The sequence below is a fragment of the Pseudorca crassidens genome, chromosome 10 (genome assembly GCF_039906515.1).
Source record: "Pseudorca crassidens isolate mPseCra1 chromosome 10, mPseCra1.hap1, whole genome shotgun sequence".
NCBI classification, from domain to species: Eukaryota; Metazoa; Chordata; class Mammalia; order Artiodactyla; family Delphinidae; genus Pseudorca; species Pseudorca crassidens.
This window is the reverse complement of record NC_090305.1, coordinates 20,965,500-20,982,500: the sequence shown is the minus strand read 5'-3', so window position 1 is coordinate 20,982,500 and position 17,001 is coordinate 20,965,500. Positions and strand designations below refer to the sequence as shown.

Sequence of the window (17,001 nt, the reverse complement as noted above, 5' to 3'; positions counted from 1 at the left end):
TCCCTATTTTTGAAGATTTATCTCAGGAGATTTATCCTCAATAAATAATCCGACAAAGCTGCTCCTTACAGGTACCCTATGTCTTCAGACATTTAGTCTAGTGCCTGGAATATAGTAAGGGCTCAACAAATGTCAGCAGCTATTGTAACCCTCATTTTAAAATTCAAGAATGAGGATCTATCAAAATGTTCTACAGGGAACCCCATCTTCTGTCTCTCTGTAAAGCTAAAAATATTTTAAAGCAGTAGATAGAATATTTTTGAATAAAATAGGAAATTAGAAAATATTTCTGAGAATCAGATCCACTTCATTGCACGGGGCCTTTTCTCACAAGAGGAAAAACAACTTTATCTGATACTCTATGGATAATGTTTAAAAATATTTGCAAAGACCACCTCCAAGAACATAACCCCAGGATCTCCACTTTTCTGAAACTACACAACCATTATCACAATCTTATCTGTATGTGTATGCATGTGGTTGTATTAATGTGCGAGTAGAAGATTTTGTTTTTCATCAACAGCTTCATTCCATGAACAGAAGAAGGACAGGGCATGATGGATAAACCACAGCTTATGTGTGATGGATTGAAAATTATCTCCAGCCCAGACCTCTCTTCTGGGCTCCAGAATTGGACACAATTGTCCTAGTTATTTCTTTTTGCATGTCAATAGGCATCTCAAAAGAAATACATCCCCAAACGAATGCTCTATCCTTTCCCCCAAAACTTGAAACTCCTCCAACAACCCAAATTTTTGACAGGAGCACCCAGGTACCAAACCCAAAGACTCAGAATTCCCCTTATCCGTCCTCTCTCTGATTTTCTCTCCACAGCCCACAGGTTACCAGGTCTCTGGTTCAACCTCCTAATTTTTTCTCAGATCTGGTTCTTCCTCCCAACCGTCAGACCCACTTTCTTAGATAGGGTTCTAACAGTTTCTCATAGGAGTTACTGCAACGACTTCTTGGAAGTCTTTTGGCCTCCGGTCCCTTGTCCCTGAACAGATTCATTCATTTCTTCATTGTTTCAAAATTTTTATTCTGGGCACAATTGCATGCCAGACACTTGGCTAGGTGCTGCTCACTCAGTGGAGAGCAAGAAAAGTGTGGCCACTCTTCTGAGGGATTTCTAGAATAAACAATTACAGAAGTAAACACTTACCATTGAGTATGACAAGTGAGAGGTCCACTGTGCCGTAGTAGCCCACAGGAAGAGTGAAGATCCCAGTCATGAATGTCTTAGGTGGCTGCCTGGAGAGAGTCACTCATTAGACTCCAAGTTTCACAAAGAAATATTCCTGTTATACCTTTATTACTTTTGAATGGGCAAATGGACACTCAGTAAATATATGTGGAATGAATCATATTTAAACTCAGATCTGAAGGATGTGTGGGAGTGAGCCAGATTGGAGAGGGGAGCGGTGGTCTAGACTTAAACCTCACAGAAAAGGGGAGAATGGAAGAAAGTGCTGTCTGGCTGGAACGTTGCTTTTTGGAGGCGTACAGAGAGGGGCAGCAACGAGAGATAACACGAGAGACGTAGTTTAGGGCAGATTACGTAGGTAGGGCTATGTCAACACTAACTGCTGTGTTCATCTGAGAACGTAAATCAGATTGGGTCCCTTCCCTCCTTTAAAGTCTTTAAAATTACTCTGTAGCCGGCGGGGAAGATCACAGATGGCATAGGAGGCCCTCGTCACGGGCATCTATCTAACCTTCTCAGCTCTCTTTCTGGCCACTCTGTCAAGGGAGCCTGGACTCCTGAAGCATAAAGGATCTGCCCTTCCTCACAGGGTGCTGGTTTCTTGCTGCTGATCCTCTGTTTTGTCTCCTAGGAGCCGAGCTTTTCTTTAAACAGGACAGCTTCTGTCAAGCTTTTTTTTTAAAAATTAAACTTTTATTATAAAAATTTTCAAACATTTAAAAAAATTGAAAGAATAGGGAATTCTGTGTATAGCCACCACCCAGATTCAATAATTGTTAACATTTTGCCCTCTTAGTCTTATCTGCCTTTTTCTGTTGAATCATACGAAATTCATTTGAAGACATCATACCCTATACACATAAACATGTATCATCTAAACATGTCTCATATAACCACAATACCATTATCATAAATAAAAAAATCTAGCAATTCTTTATAAAAACATCTCATACCCTGTCCTTATTTCAATTTCTTTAATATGTCTTTTGGAGCCAGTTTCTCTTACCCGGATCCCACCAAAGTTCATTCACTGTTTTGGGTTGTAATGTTTCCTTAGTTCCCTTTAGTTTAGAACAGGCTTCCAGCTTTCTGTTGATGTTGTTATTGTTTTGACATTGACTTTTTAAAAAGTCCAAGCCTCTTCCAGAACGTCCCACATTCTGAATTTGTCTCACTGACTCCTCATGGCAACTTTTAGTTTATTCCTCTAAACTAGAAGTTAAGTCTAAATGATTGGTTAGAACCCTTTGATGGCTTACATTAGATTAAAAATTGTGGGCTTGACACTGTGCACTTTATAAAGTACTTCACATCAGGAGGCACTTGTCAGGACACCCCACTAATGGTGAAGCTAAAGTAGTGCCCCCAGGGCTCTTTCTTTTTCTCTTTGCAACTAGCAAATAATCTTGGGGTGATACTTGACTACACACATATTGTTTCCCAATAACCTATTCCTAAGGGTTTTAAGATCATTAATGCTCTTTTCCTGGGTCTATTATTTCTCTAAGGATTACAGATGGTGAACCTTCTACCATTTTGCTGCATTTGTTAGAAGGCAGTTTGGCAAATTTGTTGACGTTTTTCTTGCCTTTCCCTGCAGCCCGGACTTCCCTCGGGGTTCTATGGCAGCTTCACATTTCCCCTGTTGTAACAGTCTTAGAACGCAGGTAGTACAAACTTCTATGTATAAAGCAAATAAGCTACAAAGATATGTTGTACAGCACAGGTAACATAGTCAATATTTTATACTTTAAATGGAGTATAACCTATAAAATTTTTTAATCACTATGTTGTACACCTGAAACTAATATAATATTGTAAATCAACTATATCTCAACAACAAAAAATATGTACATTCAAAAAATAAAGTAAGCTGATGGACTAAGTGTCCAATGGAGAAATCTCGTTGTGAAGATAACTAAATCAACCCCATCTCCGAGGAAGCAAACTGCACCTGCAAAAAAAAAAAAAAAGAAAAAAAAAAAAAGAAAAAAGAAAAGGAAAAAAAAGAACGCAGGTAGTTCGCGCTAAATCATGAAAGGCTGTGTCTGAGGTATTTGCACCATCGTCGAGTGGGCTGGAAGAACCTGAGAGACGTTATGCAGCTATAAGGTCCAGAATGGTTTTCACACTCGAGTGTGTATAGAACTCAGTTTTGGGTAGTTGGTTAAAACACAGATTCCTGAGCCCCCCTCCCCAAATTCTAATTTTGTAGTTCAGGCGTAGTGCTGAGACGGAACTGGGACTGGCTGGGAAACCTTGCATTTCTAAGAAGCTCCCGGATGTTGCCACTGGTCCGCAGACCAAATTTTGCTGAGAGCAGACCGGGAGAACCGAGAACCGACTGTTTGGTGGATACTGTGGAGACAGAGATAAGCAGACACTGGACGGGTAAAAAGAAACAAAAACAAAGGAAAGGGTGTGGAGCGGAGGTACATGGAGTATAAAACTATCAAGATTTCTGATTACCGACTTTAAGAAAATTGTGTTATTAAGAATGATCACCACGCATGTCCTCAGGTATAACTGAGAAAATTGTTTTATTAAGAATTTAACCATGCAGGAGATTTCTGATTACCGGCTTTAACTAAGAAAAACTAAGAAAATTGTTTTATTTAGAATGACCACCATGCATGTCCTCAGGTAGTTTCTGAGTAGCAATAGGTTAACCCCATAGCAACCACGAAGGGATTCGAACCCTCAATTTTCTGATCCGAAGTCAGACGCCTTATCCATTAGGCCACGTGGTCTTGCCACAGTAATAGTGCTCTGGGTAATTTGTTCAAAGAAAATAATCTCAACTATAATTGTAACACTGAAATTACTATCGCAAACGAAAGCATTTCCAACGCCTCAAAAATCTTACAGTCTAGCTGGGGAAACAAATTGAACCTAACGGTCAAAAGTACGGCAAAGTTACAACCGACGTAACTACCAAGAAGTTGTAACTAATAATAACAAATAATAGAGTGCTTTAATAGTGCTTTATCTTCTTTCAGTTCCTCAGTTTACCTTTTGATGGAAATCAGGGAGAAAGGCCACAGCAGGGAAGGAGCGCTTGAGCTGAGAGATGAAGGAGAGGAAAAGATAGAGCCGGATTGCTTTATATACTCAGGGAACCACCGCTGCTTTGCGGTGCTTTCAGGTAAAGATTGTGGATGAAAGGCAAGAATTCACTTCTGTGCACTCCAGAAATCCCACTCAAAACAACTCTAAAACATAAATTCAAATTGAACCAAAAGTTCGGGAGAGGAGATAATAGCAACAAAATTATGTAATCTGGAGAGCCGATTGAAGTGTGATAGCTGACTTGTCAGACCCGAGAAAGCTGAATCCTAAAGAGGTCGTGTAGGAAAAGCGAAGAGGCTATGAGATTTACACCACAGAACCTCCATCCTCACACTCCATGCCAGGCTCAGGAACTGTCAGCAGTAGCTTCACCTGGGAACTGCCCGTTAGGAGCTGAATTGTGTCCTCGTGTCTCCCCTCCTACCCCAAATATGTCGAAGTTCTAACTCCCAGTACCTCAGAGTGTGACTTTGTTTGGAGATAGGGCTTTTAAAAAGGTAATTAAAGTAAAATGAGGTCATATGGGTGGACCCTGATGCTATGACTGGTGTCCTTATCAAAAAAAGAACAGGACACAGACACACAGAGGAAAGACCACGTGAAGATGCAGGGAGAAGACCGCCATCTACAAACCTGTTGACAGGGTTGTTCTCGGACTTCTAGCCTCCAGAACTGTGAGAAAATAAACTTGTTGCTTAAGCCACTCAATCTGGGGTCCTTTGCTAGGGCAGCAAACTAATACCACATTGCCCCTCCACCATCCTGGAAGAAGACTGAAAGTTAATCTTTTTTTTTTTTTTGGAGTGAGCAAAGTTTCGGGTGGCTAGGCTGGGGCAGTATTCTCAAACTTTTCCCTGCATCACAATCAGGGAGGACTTGTTAAAACACAGAGTGCTGGGGTCTGCCTCCAGAGTTTCCGATTCTGTAGGCCTGGGGTTTGGCCGAGGACTTGTATTGCTAACAAGTTCCCGACGGATGCACGTTTTAAGAATCACTGGCTGGAGGAAGATCTATGAGCACAGGGCTGGCAGAAAATGGCAAGAACTCAGTGAATATTAGCAATTTGCTTCGAGTTGTTGTGAAATGAATGGCACGTGTACACTGTAGAGACCCGAAGGCCCACGAAATCCCACTGAGAAGTGAGGGTTTCGGGAAGACATGCCATCTACGCTAGGCTTTGAGGATAAAGCAGCTTTTCACCAGGTTGAGAATGAGGTCAGGCGAGCGCTGAGAAAAGAGGGGAGGGGGAGTGGGGGGCGAGGCCTGACACCGCAGGGCAGGGCAAGGCTAGTAGTCTTTTTCAGAAGAGGAGAAGTCTAGTGAATTTATAGGAAAAGTGGTAGTTCGAACATCGTGGCAATTCTTACTCCTGTTTCATTGCGGATCTAAACTCAGTACGTACACAGTTTTTCTCAAAACAGGAAAATTCCGACAAGTGGAAAGATCGAACGCGAGAAACCACTGAGTTTCCCCTACATGGAGCACTTGGGCTTTTTGGATTAATATTTAATCTGGTTAATCCCTTATCTTTTTCCACCAAGCATTAGCGAAGCTATGAATAGTGGCGAGAAAAATGATCAAATCGACCAATAAAAAGGAATAAACCTTTAGAGCCTGGGGCGAGGAGAAAGTATTTTTTAAATTCTAATGTAGGAGAAAGGCTACTTATTTCTGTGACCTCGTGGCGCAACGGTAGCGCATCTGACTCCAGATCAGAAGGTTGCGTGTTCAAATCACGTCGGGGTCAGGATCTTGGGTTGTCTTTTGGGTAGGGGGAGAAATGAAGAGCATGCGGCTTCTTTCCTCTTGGGCATGTGTAGTCGGCCTTGAGACCAGTTAAGGCTTCTAAGCCCAAGATGAGATAAAGAAGACAGAGTAGCTGCTCTAACAGAGTTTCAGTGGCATACGTTTGCCCTTAACTTGCCATTGGAATTCTAGAACGAGGACGAATTCCCCTAATGGGCAACTTTCTTTAACCGAGAGATTTAATTTAAACACTCTCCTTTTTGGCACCAGAGAATGCATAGTCTTCTGGTTTCCCTATCTTCTATGATTGTTTCTTTCCGCGTCTTTAACTGCTGAGGACCACTAAGGCCCTAAAATGTTGGCGTTTTCCCAGGCTCACCCTCGGCGCTCTTTTGCCTCCTGACTGTTCCTTTGCCTATCTGCCTACAACAAGTCGTGCGTTTTTCTCAGATTCATTGCCCGCCACTACCCCGCTGAGCCTGGAACCTGGAACCATCCTGGACACTTCTTCTTCTCCTCCTCCTCCCTCCTCCTCCCTCCCCCTCCCTCCTCCTCCCCCCACCCCGCCCCTCCTTTTCCCAATCCGATCAGGAAGTTGGGAGTTTTACCTCCTAAAATGTTATATCCCATGTATCCTCTTCTCTTTGTTACCACATGGCCTCCTTCCTTCCATCATACGTCTTGCCCGGGTATTGACATGAACCTCTTTAGTCTTCTTCCCAGACCTCCTCTTTCTCAGTTTGATCAGTGTCCTTATTATGCTTTTTTTAAAAAATGCAAATCTTATCCTGACATTCCCCAGCTTAAAACAAAATAATAAGCAACCGTTCTGATTAACCCTGTCACAGAGGTCTTCTTTCAGTTCCTCAAATGGTGTTGCTCCGTCCCAGGGCAGGGCCTCACTTTCTTTTCCTCTGATAGTGTTAAAGAGAAATTGCACTGAACACTTGTTAAAAAGGATCTGACAGATTTGTATTCAAGCTAGGATAGTAAGAGACTCCAGTACACAACTGAACTCAGCTCTGAATAATAGCAAGGATAGCTGGGGATTTATAGCAAGTGGGCAGGGTGAGGGGGGTCAGAGGATGGAAAATTACAAACAGGAGCTTGATTAGTTATCAAGGGTAGAGGGATTCTCAATAAACTGGCTTAGCAGGATTCTTGCTAAAATTGGACTCAGTAGGCCAAGGTTAAGGCCTAGCAGAGAGGAGGGCTCAGAGGAGCCTGAGTAAAGTTTGGTCAAAGAGGCAGTCCTTGTCAATGGTATGTCATAAGCCCTCCTTCTTATTGCTAAATTGGCCTCTGGAGAGCCTCAGGGCCAGGATCAAGGCGATCTGAACTGTGGCTATGAGTATTTCAGTCTTGAAAAGTTATAAACTCCCTTCTATATTAATAAATTGTATTCTGATTTGTAACATCAGGATCCTGTGAGTCTTACTAGTGAGAATCAGTTTCTAGGGCCTAATTCCCTTCAGGTGGTAATTTCACTGAGTTTGCTCTACCAGTAAATCTGAGGGCCACACCTTATAACAGGTGGTCACAAGGTAGTAATCAGGTCTGGATGACTGATTTTCCTAAATGACATTTTTACTCTGTCTCACACATGGATTTCCCAATTTTAGATTTTCTATATGCTCTTCTCTTTTCACTAGATTTATCTTGAGCCAAGCATTTGAGTCTCATTCTCCACCTCAATCCCCAGCATATCATCTAGTTAGAGTATCTGACATACTTATATATTATAACCATATTTATTGACTCCAATATTTATTTGATAAGGGCATGTTATATTCTCATCTGTTTCGATGTAGAAGCCAACATATCATTTCCATAAAATGTCAAACCAAACCTTCATTAAAAAATTCAGAATACTAGGAAGTAGGTTTTAACACCCAGTAGAAGGGGACTCTTGCTCAGAAAGATAAAAATTGCACCTAACTTTGTTTATTCCAAGAACTCTGTTGTTTATTCCAGGAATCTCTTGAAAGATCCATCAGCTTCTTAATAGAAGGGATCAGATGACAGTTTACCAGACTACCTGCAGTACTCTTTCAGCCCTTGCTTTGCTTTCAAACATGTTCACTCCTTCAAGACATGGAGACTAATTTTCCTCGCTTGTGTGTGGACTGGACTTGGTGACTTGCTTTGAGTGAATAGAATAATGTGGAGGTTGGCATTGTCATACTAAGTACTAAGAGGTTGCAGCTTCTTCAAGTTTCTGTCTTGGACCACTTGATCTGATGGAAGCCAGCTGCCCTGTCAGGAGGATACTCCCATGGAGAGGCCCATGTGGTGAAGAACTGAAGTTTCAATTCAATAGCCAAGTGACTGAGTTTAGCAGAGAATTCTCCAGAATGGTTGGCAGCAGCAGGAAGCACAGGCAGGTTGGGGAGGGGCAACAGTGTGAAAAAGCAGTTGGTGTGAAGATGAGTAAATAAAGCTTATATCTCTGGTGATCTTTAAAAAGAACTAGAAAAGCATTATACGCTTTCTCTGCTTCATGATTGCTATCACTTCTGGAAGTTCTATGAAGAACTTGGTCCTGAAAAACCAGCTGCTTCACTGTCCGCAAGCCTTGTATTCAATTACTGGGTCCTTATGATGTCCTTGCTAAAAAACATAAAATGAAGAAAAAATCAGCAAGGCTGAATTTTAACCGTAAGTGGGAATAGTACTATAATACTCCTGAGTACCACACCATTTATTGGAGATAATAAAACTCAGTCCCACAGGAGGTAATTCAAGAATTCTGATGAACCTCCTGTATATGTGGGCACAAATGAAGCAAAGAAAAATTACATAATTGTTCAAAATGAAGATAAAGTGTTTGTTGCAGTCAATTATTTTTGATGAAAAGGCTTAAAGAAGTAACAGATAAAAAGAAAACTAGTGTCTTGAAAAACACAGATGAAAAGCTCACAGAAGCAGCCAGAGAGATAAGAAACCAGGGAGATAAGAAAGTTGTGACAAAGACCATTCCTGGTGCTGGCTTGATTGACCCAGTAAATAAAAATGATGTTGGGTACAGAGAGCTCCCTGAAACAGATGCCAACCTCAAGAGAATTTGCAAGACAACTGTCGAGGCAGCAAGTGATGAAGAGAGAGAAAAATTTTTTGCCCCCATTCAGGAAGTGATGACTTCTGTGCATTTTGCTAATGATGAATGTGATTATGGCATGGGGCTTGAGTTGGGAATGGACCTCTTTTGCTAGAGTTCACACTATTTTCATAAAGTTGCTGGCCAGCTTTTCCCTCCTGTATGTAATCTGTTGAAGAGGAATCTCTTCCCAGAAATCATTGAAGATCATCTGGCAAATAGAAGTAAAGAAAATATAGACCAACTTAAAGCATTGGTATTAAACTTGTGATTTTTATTTTGTTTTTAAGGAATACAGAGGAGTAAATTGATGGACACATTGAAGAAGAGGAAGAGGAAGAGGAAGAGGAAGAGGAAGGGGAAGGAGAAGGAGAAGGAGGAGGAGGAGGAGAAGAAGGAGAAGGAGAAGGAGGAGGAGGAGGAGGAGGAGGAGGCGGAGGAGGAGGAGGGGGAGGGGGAGGGGAGGGGGAGGGGAGGGGAGGGGAGGGGGAGGGGAGGGGGAGGGGAGGGGAGGGGGAGGGGAGGGGGAGGGGGAGGGGGAGGGGAGGGGGAGGAGAAGGAGAAAATTCTCTAGCCCCAAGTAAGCAGATGTCTGCAACTTCTGTCAACATCTTGTTTGCAACCTTGTAAGAGACACCCTACCTGGGTAAGCCACTCCTGAATTTAAGACCCACAGAAAATATGAGATAGTAGATTTTTATTGTTTTAAGCCACTAAGTTTTAGGGCAATGTGTTATACAGCAATAGATAATAAATACAACATTCTACCTCAAAATCATCTCCTAACTGTGTCTACCAATCCTAAAATATATCATGATCCTTATCCAGTCCTTACTACTTTGACTCACCAAAAAATCCAGATTTTGAAAATCTCACTGAATAGCTAAACTTTTTCCTCTCCCCTCTGAGACACTATTAAGACTTCTGAGATAGTGTTCTCTCTTGTCCAATAAACTTAGCTTTGTTCTTTCAGTGAGGTTTTTGGTGACATTTTGAGGCGGTAGCATTTGAGAAATGGTAAATAAAATCTTAGGAAATAGAGTGAACATTGCAAAGATTATTTTTATATCACACACAAAGAACATACTTTAGATATTTGTTTCAGAAGAGCCTACATTATGCAACCAATTCAGTACAACTAACGTGAGCACCATCTATGATCATTATACTGAAGATTTCTGTTTATAATAGAAGATACAACTTCTGACTTTCAGTGGTTCATTAAAAAGTTCCATGAAATAAAAAATCAGTAGCTAATATTTATCTGGTGGTTTTATACTATTTTTCAAGGCTTTCATAGGCATCATTTAAATTTACAATACCTTTACAGTCCTTAGAGGAATGTAAATCAACTACTGCTAGGCCTATTTACGTATGAGTAAACAAACAAATTAGGTAACTTGACCAAGTTTATTTATATCTCTCATACTGTTCAGTTATGTATTATTCTGTTGCTAGGATTTGTTGAAACCTAATTTATGGCCCAAATTCTTCCTTTAAGAGCAACATTAATAACCTCGTAATTTGCTAAAAGTCTTTCTGCAATTCTTTCCCTTCAAAGCATCCTAATCACAGCTGCCAAATAAATACTACAACTTCTTTATTCTGAAGAAGAGGTGAAGAGATAGAAACTAGAGTGAAAAACCTCCTGGCTTTCACATGCTTTATAATCCAGGCTATCAGAGTCCATTACTTTCCTAAAGCCCAAACTCAAGACTCATTTCAGTAGATTATTTTCATTGATCGTCAGTGGTTTTCTCTTGTTGGTTTTTTCTCCAAACGAACTGAAAAGTCCTGAAAAACAGAGATGATAACTCTTATTTATTTCCAGGCCCCTTTTGGCTTTTTGTTCCAAAGGGCCACAGCGACCTCGGCAACTGGTGGTCATCCTCTCCAGAGACAAGTAAGGAGAAGGAATTGGGAGAATTATATTTTTCCTTTATTATTTTCTTTGTTATACTGCTTCCGTTGACAATACCCTCCGTGCCAAACTTGTGTCTCCATAAACAGAAGGACAATAGAAGGTCTTTTTTCCAAAATGAAGTAACTTGGTGTTTCAAACTTGAATTGAGCACTTTGGCCTAGTAATTAACCGAACTTGCTTGCATCCTAAATGAGAGATTTTCAGAAAGTGTTTTCATTAAAGATATAAATTGAGGGAGGGATGGAGAAAGATATTTTTATGTGTCGGGTATTTATAGGTGTTTTTCATTTTCAAAAGCCTCCAAGAGTCACATATCAGCAGTTTCAGCTTCCTTCTAGTTCACAGGTTTTCCTAGAAAATTTAGATATCGTCTTTTATTTAACTGGATTTAAGAAAATCCTAGGGAAAAGAACATACATCTTCACTCTTTTACTAACAATTTAGGGACAATATAATTATAACTATATGAGGCCAATTAAAAAGTCGTGAACAGATAGGGCATTGGTGGTTCAGTGGTAGAATTCTCGCCTGCCACGCGGGAGGCCCGGGTTCGATTCCCGGCCAATGCAACTCTCCTTTTCCCTCGGCTGCGGAGTAAAATATTTTCACTGAAAAACAACAAACATTTTAAGATAATTACGCTTCTGGTATCCGAGTGTGACTGAGAGAAGCAAAAGTTAATCCTCCTTGTACAATTTCACCTTTATAAATTGTACCCGTTGGCGTGCATTTGGTTTTCCAATAACCTGGAAAGTCATCTTGTCCGAGCTCAAGGAAACTCCTACCTCAATTGATAGAAGTCTTTCGAAGGTGAATTCCAAGTCAGTAGTATTTGGAGGTGGAGTGTAGCCACGTGTGGACATAAATATAGTATTCCTACTCTTACAGCCATAGGAAGATATTCACAATCTCTTAGAGCCAAGAAAATGCCAAAATTTATCCCCTTGAAATATGAATTGAAAAACGCGTGGTTGCATGTTAGCAGAGTGGCGCAGCGGAAGCGTGCTGGGCCCATAACCCAGAGGTCGATGGATCGAAACCATCCTCTGCTAGCATCGGCGATTTTCTTGATTGAAACTTGATTTTAGAAAGAAAGGGATTGAATAAAGATTACAAGAGACCATCAGATTGAGTTTGTGGGACAGTTCGGGATGTGTAAGAATCCCCAAAGTGGTTTGTTAAAAATACATATTTCCTGTTTTTGACAGAGATAAATCTTATTCATTATGTCTGGTAACTTGATCTCTCAGATTTGGAGACCACTACACCTCTTAGGGATTGGAATGTGACCTTGGTAAAGTCTTTGGTATCTTGTAAGTCAGACAAGTGTTACAATTTGTAATTACGTCTGTAACCAACATCTCAATCTACTGAGCTTTTTCCCATTATGACAGGCATTCCAGAACTGTTGTCGAAATTAAAGAACGTTTGTAAGAGGAAAGATATTATTCCTCATGGGAATATATGTAGACAATTCAGTCAGTTATGTAGTCGTGGCCGAGTGGTTAAGGCGATGGACTTGAAATCCATTGGGGTCTCCCCGCGCAGGTTCGAATCCTGCCGGCTACGAAGTTTTGTTTTCCCTCCAGGTCGAAATACTTGCTGTACCAGCTACAGAAACGGTGAAACAACACGGAATATACTGTTTTACTGATTATTATTATCTTTCTCCATAAAACTGGAAGCAGGTAGTTCTAGTCCTTTAGTATAACTGTATGTAGAGAAAATCTTTGAAAATTACTTTGGTAAACGCTAGGGATTTCTGAGACCATCATAAATATGTTGAAAAAATGCTCAGGCTTTAGTTCATTTTGCATTGCTATCTCCCTATCTGAAATTCAGCTCAGGTCTGACTTCCGAACGTCGCCTGCCTCTATTTTTTCGATGTTCTTCCAAGAATTTGGGTATATCCAGTGCATCACTATTCCACTCGTGAGTATTTTGATGTTTGGGAATCAGTATCTCAAACAGAAATTTCCAATATTTCCTCCTTCTGGAGCCCTCTTATCATTCCACTTAGGAGGCCAGACTGTAGGGAGGAAGTACCAGTTAAAGAATTTTCAAAACTGTTTTCTGATTTGGGCTTAATTTCAAAACAACAACAACAACAACAACAAAACTGTTTTGCTCGCTAAAACTCTAATACATAAACATACAGTATATGCAACATAAATAAGAGTAAATATAACAAAAATTCATCTTGTATTAAACTTGCAGTCGATCCATTAGGAAATGCGGATAAGCAAAAAGAAGGATGTAAAAATACTCAAAAAGGAAAAAGGTTTTTCTTATTCCCGAAATTACCAGTAATTTCCTATCTTATCTTGAACTTGTTTTTTCTTCTTGCGTTTTCTATATTCACACATGTCCTAAGGGATTTTTAAGTGTTGACACCATATGTAGACAAACGTTCATGGCCCAGGTTAGAAATTCAGTAAAGGCACAGTTTTGATTTTGCAAGGAACGCCGGTACTCAAACCCTCCGGGGGCCCTGAGAAAAAATTCCAAGCAGAGTGAGCTCTGCTAGGCTTTTCGCATTGCGGAGCAATGAAGGTGAGGCTTTCGCTCATCTAAGACAAATCTTTCCAATGAAGCGCATACGACGCACAGCAGACACGTTCCTAAAAGCGTGGGGCGAGAAAATGGCAGGGGCCCCATGGTGTAATGGTTAGCACTCTGGACTTTGAATCCAGCGATCCGAGTTCAAATCTCGGTGGGACCTGTTAGTCTTTTAGTGTCTTCCCTCCTCGTCTCTTAAATCACCGTGGTACCTCGAGGAGGCTAGACACCTAAGCACTTGCGCAAGATACCCCATCCCCGTCAGCAAGGAGACACTGTCCTGCAAAACAGCTTTCCTTACCCTTGCCTCTGGGATTCCACACTTGTCCTCTCTTGCTCCTCCTCCTTCTCTAGGCCACAGAATCTGCTCCGATTCTCGTCATTTAGATTACCCCCTGGGTAACTATTCACGTTTTCCACCCCTGATCTCAGTCCTGGGTTCAAGTTCCATCAGTTTCTAACACGAACTGGGTCCTGAGAAGTTCGTAGTGCCTGTGAACCCTGAACCCTGGTCGTCGCGTTTCACTTGGAGCTTCTGCTGATTGGCATACAGCAGATTCTCTATGAATATTTTTTAAATGAAAACGATAGTCCATAAAACCCTGAATGGAATGACAGACTCTTCAATAAATATTCATAAATCCCCCAGCAAGTGGTGGTCCCATGGTGTAATGGTCAGCACTCTGGACTTTGAATCCAGCGATCCGAGTTCAAATCTCGGTGGGACCTACTTTTGTTTTGGTCGCCAGCCTATTTCCTCCGTGTTTCCCTCAAGTCGATAATGTATACTGGTTTCTGGGCATAACCTTCCCACTCAGGCTTCCTTCTCCCGAGGAGCCCCTTGGAACACCATTCACTCTCTCGACAACTACTCTTGCCTGGGTTCCTGAAGACAGTCAGATCCTAAGTAATTTGCATGCTCAGGGTCTTAACACTTCATGTCTCAGAGGCCCCTCTCGCAAATCTTCTCTTCTCTGAAGCCTCCTCAAAACGTACCAGCCTAATGTAGGAATATATATCTATATAAATTATCTATATAAATTATATATAATATGTATGTTATATATAATAATATATAACATATATACTATATATTATATACAACAATATATATAATTTATATGTAATATATATAATTTGTGTATATATATATTATATATATATATATATAAATTGCAGTAGCAAGTAGAAAGTTCCTCATGTAAGGACCCCACGGTTAGCACTCTGGGCTCTGAATCCAGCAGTTTGAGTCCAAATCTCTTTGGGACCTCAGCAACATCTTAGCAATTTTACCCCTACGGTTCTCCTAAATCGGTTCTCCTAAATCGTTAGCCAGATGTACATATCTAGCTGTAGGCGCTGCTAGTTACTTCCAAGTCAACAACCAAAGCAACATAGAACCACTGGCCAAGAGAAGATTGTCTCTGATTACCTTCCTCCGGAATTCTAGCCCTACTTCCCCTTACACCTGATGGCCCTTTTTGCCTTTTGCCCAGAGTTCCTCAGATTCTGCTAAATTAGAATCCTGGTTCCAATGATTAGGTGTTCATGTTTTACAGTCCCTCTAACTCAGGTCCCTCCTTTCCTGGAGCCTACTTAAAGTGCTCCAGCGGCTTCCAAACACTAACACTGTCCTGAGAAAGTTCCTACTACACAGCAGTACCCTTGTTGAGTACATCTTAGAGTTGTACCCATGAGAGGAGGCTCTGTTCAAACTCCACAAGCTTATGTGTTGCCTACTTTATTTTGAAGATAAACTGACCTGTTAGGAGTACACATCAGTCTTTTGGTAGGGACCTAACTTCAAGGGCCTCATGATGTAATGGTTAGCGCCTGGACTTCAAATCTCAGTGGACTTGTCTCAGTTTTGGTGACCTTGCCCTCACGTTTTCCCTAACCAGGAGTACACTCTGATGTATAGACACTCCCTTAAACTTGCATTTCTTCTCTCCCATCAACGTCCAACTCCTTGCTCTTTCCTCTGGCTACTGAAAATTTCCCTCTCCCCCTCACCCTTACCTCCCCCCTAAAATCTCTCCTCTTGATGCTTTTTGCTTTGCCTGGTGCCGGCCCAAAGTCAATCAGATCCCTATAAGTCAATTATGTGCTTGGGTGATTAAGAGTTCATATGTCACAGGCCCCACCTGTGACTTTTTTCTCCTCTGGAACTCAGGCAAATGCTCTGTAGGCTGCAGAACTCTGAACACAGACCTGAAAATATCCAAACCATAGAGTGAGACCCTAGCTGTCATAGTCATCTGAGAGCCTCCACTGTGCCCTTAGAGGAGGCTCTCTCTTAATATTCCTTAGATTGAATCTATGCTGAAACATTTTAAAGATCAACAGACCAGATGCATTAGTATACAAGTCTTAACCTTGAAGGTTTGTTATACCAAGGTCCCATGGTGTGATGGCTAACCCTCTGGTCTCTGAATACAGCAGTCCCAGCTGTCAGTGGGACTCTAAATTCTTTCTGTTGACTCTCTCCACAGTTTGAACATGTATCCTTCAGTGCTCTGTGACAGCAAAACAAGAGCCCCCATGAATGCCTCTGGTTTCTAAAAATTGTTTCAGAAAAAGCCCTGCAAGCTTCCTTCCACCTATTAAGCCCCAGTCATATCAATGCCTTAGAACCTGTCTTAGCTTCCTATTGCTGCTGTAGCAAATTACCACAAATTTAGTGACTTAAAACAACACAGATTTACTCTCTTACAGTTCTGAAGTTCAAAAGATTACAAGTCAAGTTGTCAGCATGGCTGTGTTCCCTCTGGAGACTTCAGGGAAGAATGTTTCCTCGCTTTTTTTCACCTAGTGGCCTATTCCTTGTATCGCCTCTTGCTTCTGCAGTCATGTTTCCTACTAATGAATATGATCCTCCTTTAGGTTCACTTAGATAATCCCGGATAACCTTCCATCTCGAAATCCTCAATTTAACCATATCTGCAAAATCACTTTTACCATGTAAGGCAACATATTTTTAGATTCCACATATAAGTGACATCATATAGTATTTGTCTTTCTCTGTATGACTTACCTCTTTTAGCATAATGCCCTCAAGGTCCATGTTGTTGTGAATGGCAGGGGTTTCCTTCATTCTCATGGCTGAATAATATTCCTTTGTGTATATATACAACCACATTTTCTTTATCTATTCATCTGTTGACAGACACAATTTCTTTCCATATCTTGGCTATTGTGAAAAATGCTGCAATAAACATGGGAGTGCAGATATCTTTTTAGTATCCTGTTTTCATTTCTTTTGGATAAATACCTAGAACTGGGATTGCTGGATCATACAGTAGATCTATTTTTAATTTTTTGAGGATCCTTCATGCTATTTTCCTCAGTGGCTGGACCTCAGTCCCTTCTTTATTTTTTCTTCCTTTATCAAAGCAAGAGGGC

At 41.1% G+C, this 17,001-nt stretch overlaps 7 non-coding genes and 1 pseudogene across 7 annotated transcripts; 7 read left to right on the top strand and 1 right to left on the bottom strand.

Annotated features, from left to right (window-relative positions):
• Positions 1–3,881: 3,881 nt before the first annotated feature.
• On the bottom strand, positions 3,882–3,954 carry TRNAR-UCG (transfer RNA arginine (anticodon UCG)). Its single transcript has one exon. It is a non-coding gene; the product is annotated as a tRNA-Arg (tRNA).
• Positions 3,955–5,948: 1,994 nt separating this feature from the next.
• Positions 5,949–6,020, top strand: TRNAW-CCA (transfer RNA tryptophan (anticodon CCA)). The gene has a single exon. It is a non-coding gene; the product is annotated as a tRNA-Trp (tRNA).
• A 2,353-nt stretch (positions 6,021–8,373) lies between these two features.
• Positions 8,374–9,387, top strand: LOC137232764 (histone PARylation factor 1 pseudogene; annotated as a pseudogene).
• A 2,151-nt stretch (positions 9,388–11,538) lies between these two features.
• On the top strand, positions 11,539–11,609 carry TRNAG-GCC (transfer RNA glycine (anticodon GCC)). The gene has a single exon. It is a non-coding gene; the product is annotated as a tRNA-Gly (tRNA).
• Positions 11,610–12,020: 411 nt separating this feature from the next.
• On the top strand, positions 12,021–12,092 carry TRNAM-CAU (transfer RNA methionine (anticodon CAU)). Its single transcript has one exon. It is a non-coding gene; the product is annotated as a tRNA-Met (tRNA).
• Positions 12,093–12,527: 435 nt separating this feature from the next.
• Positions 12,528–12,609, top strand: TRNAS-UGA (transfer RNA serine (anticodon UGA)). The gene has a single exon. It is a non-coding gene; the product is annotated as a tRNA-Ser (tRNA).
• Positions 12,610–13,690: 1,081 nt separating this feature from the next.
• Positions 13,691–13,762, top strand: TRNAQ-UUG (transfer RNA glutamine (anticodon UUG)). The gene has a single exon. It is a non-coding gene; the product is annotated as a tRNA-Gln (tRNA).
• Positions 13,763–14,256: 494 nt separating this feature from the next.
• TRNAQ-UUG (transfer RNA glutamine (anticodon UUG)) lies at positions 14,257–14,328 on the top strand. The gene has a single exon. It is a non-coding gene; the product is annotated as a tRNA-Gln (tRNA).
• Positions 14,329–17,001: the final 2,673 nt, after the last annotated feature.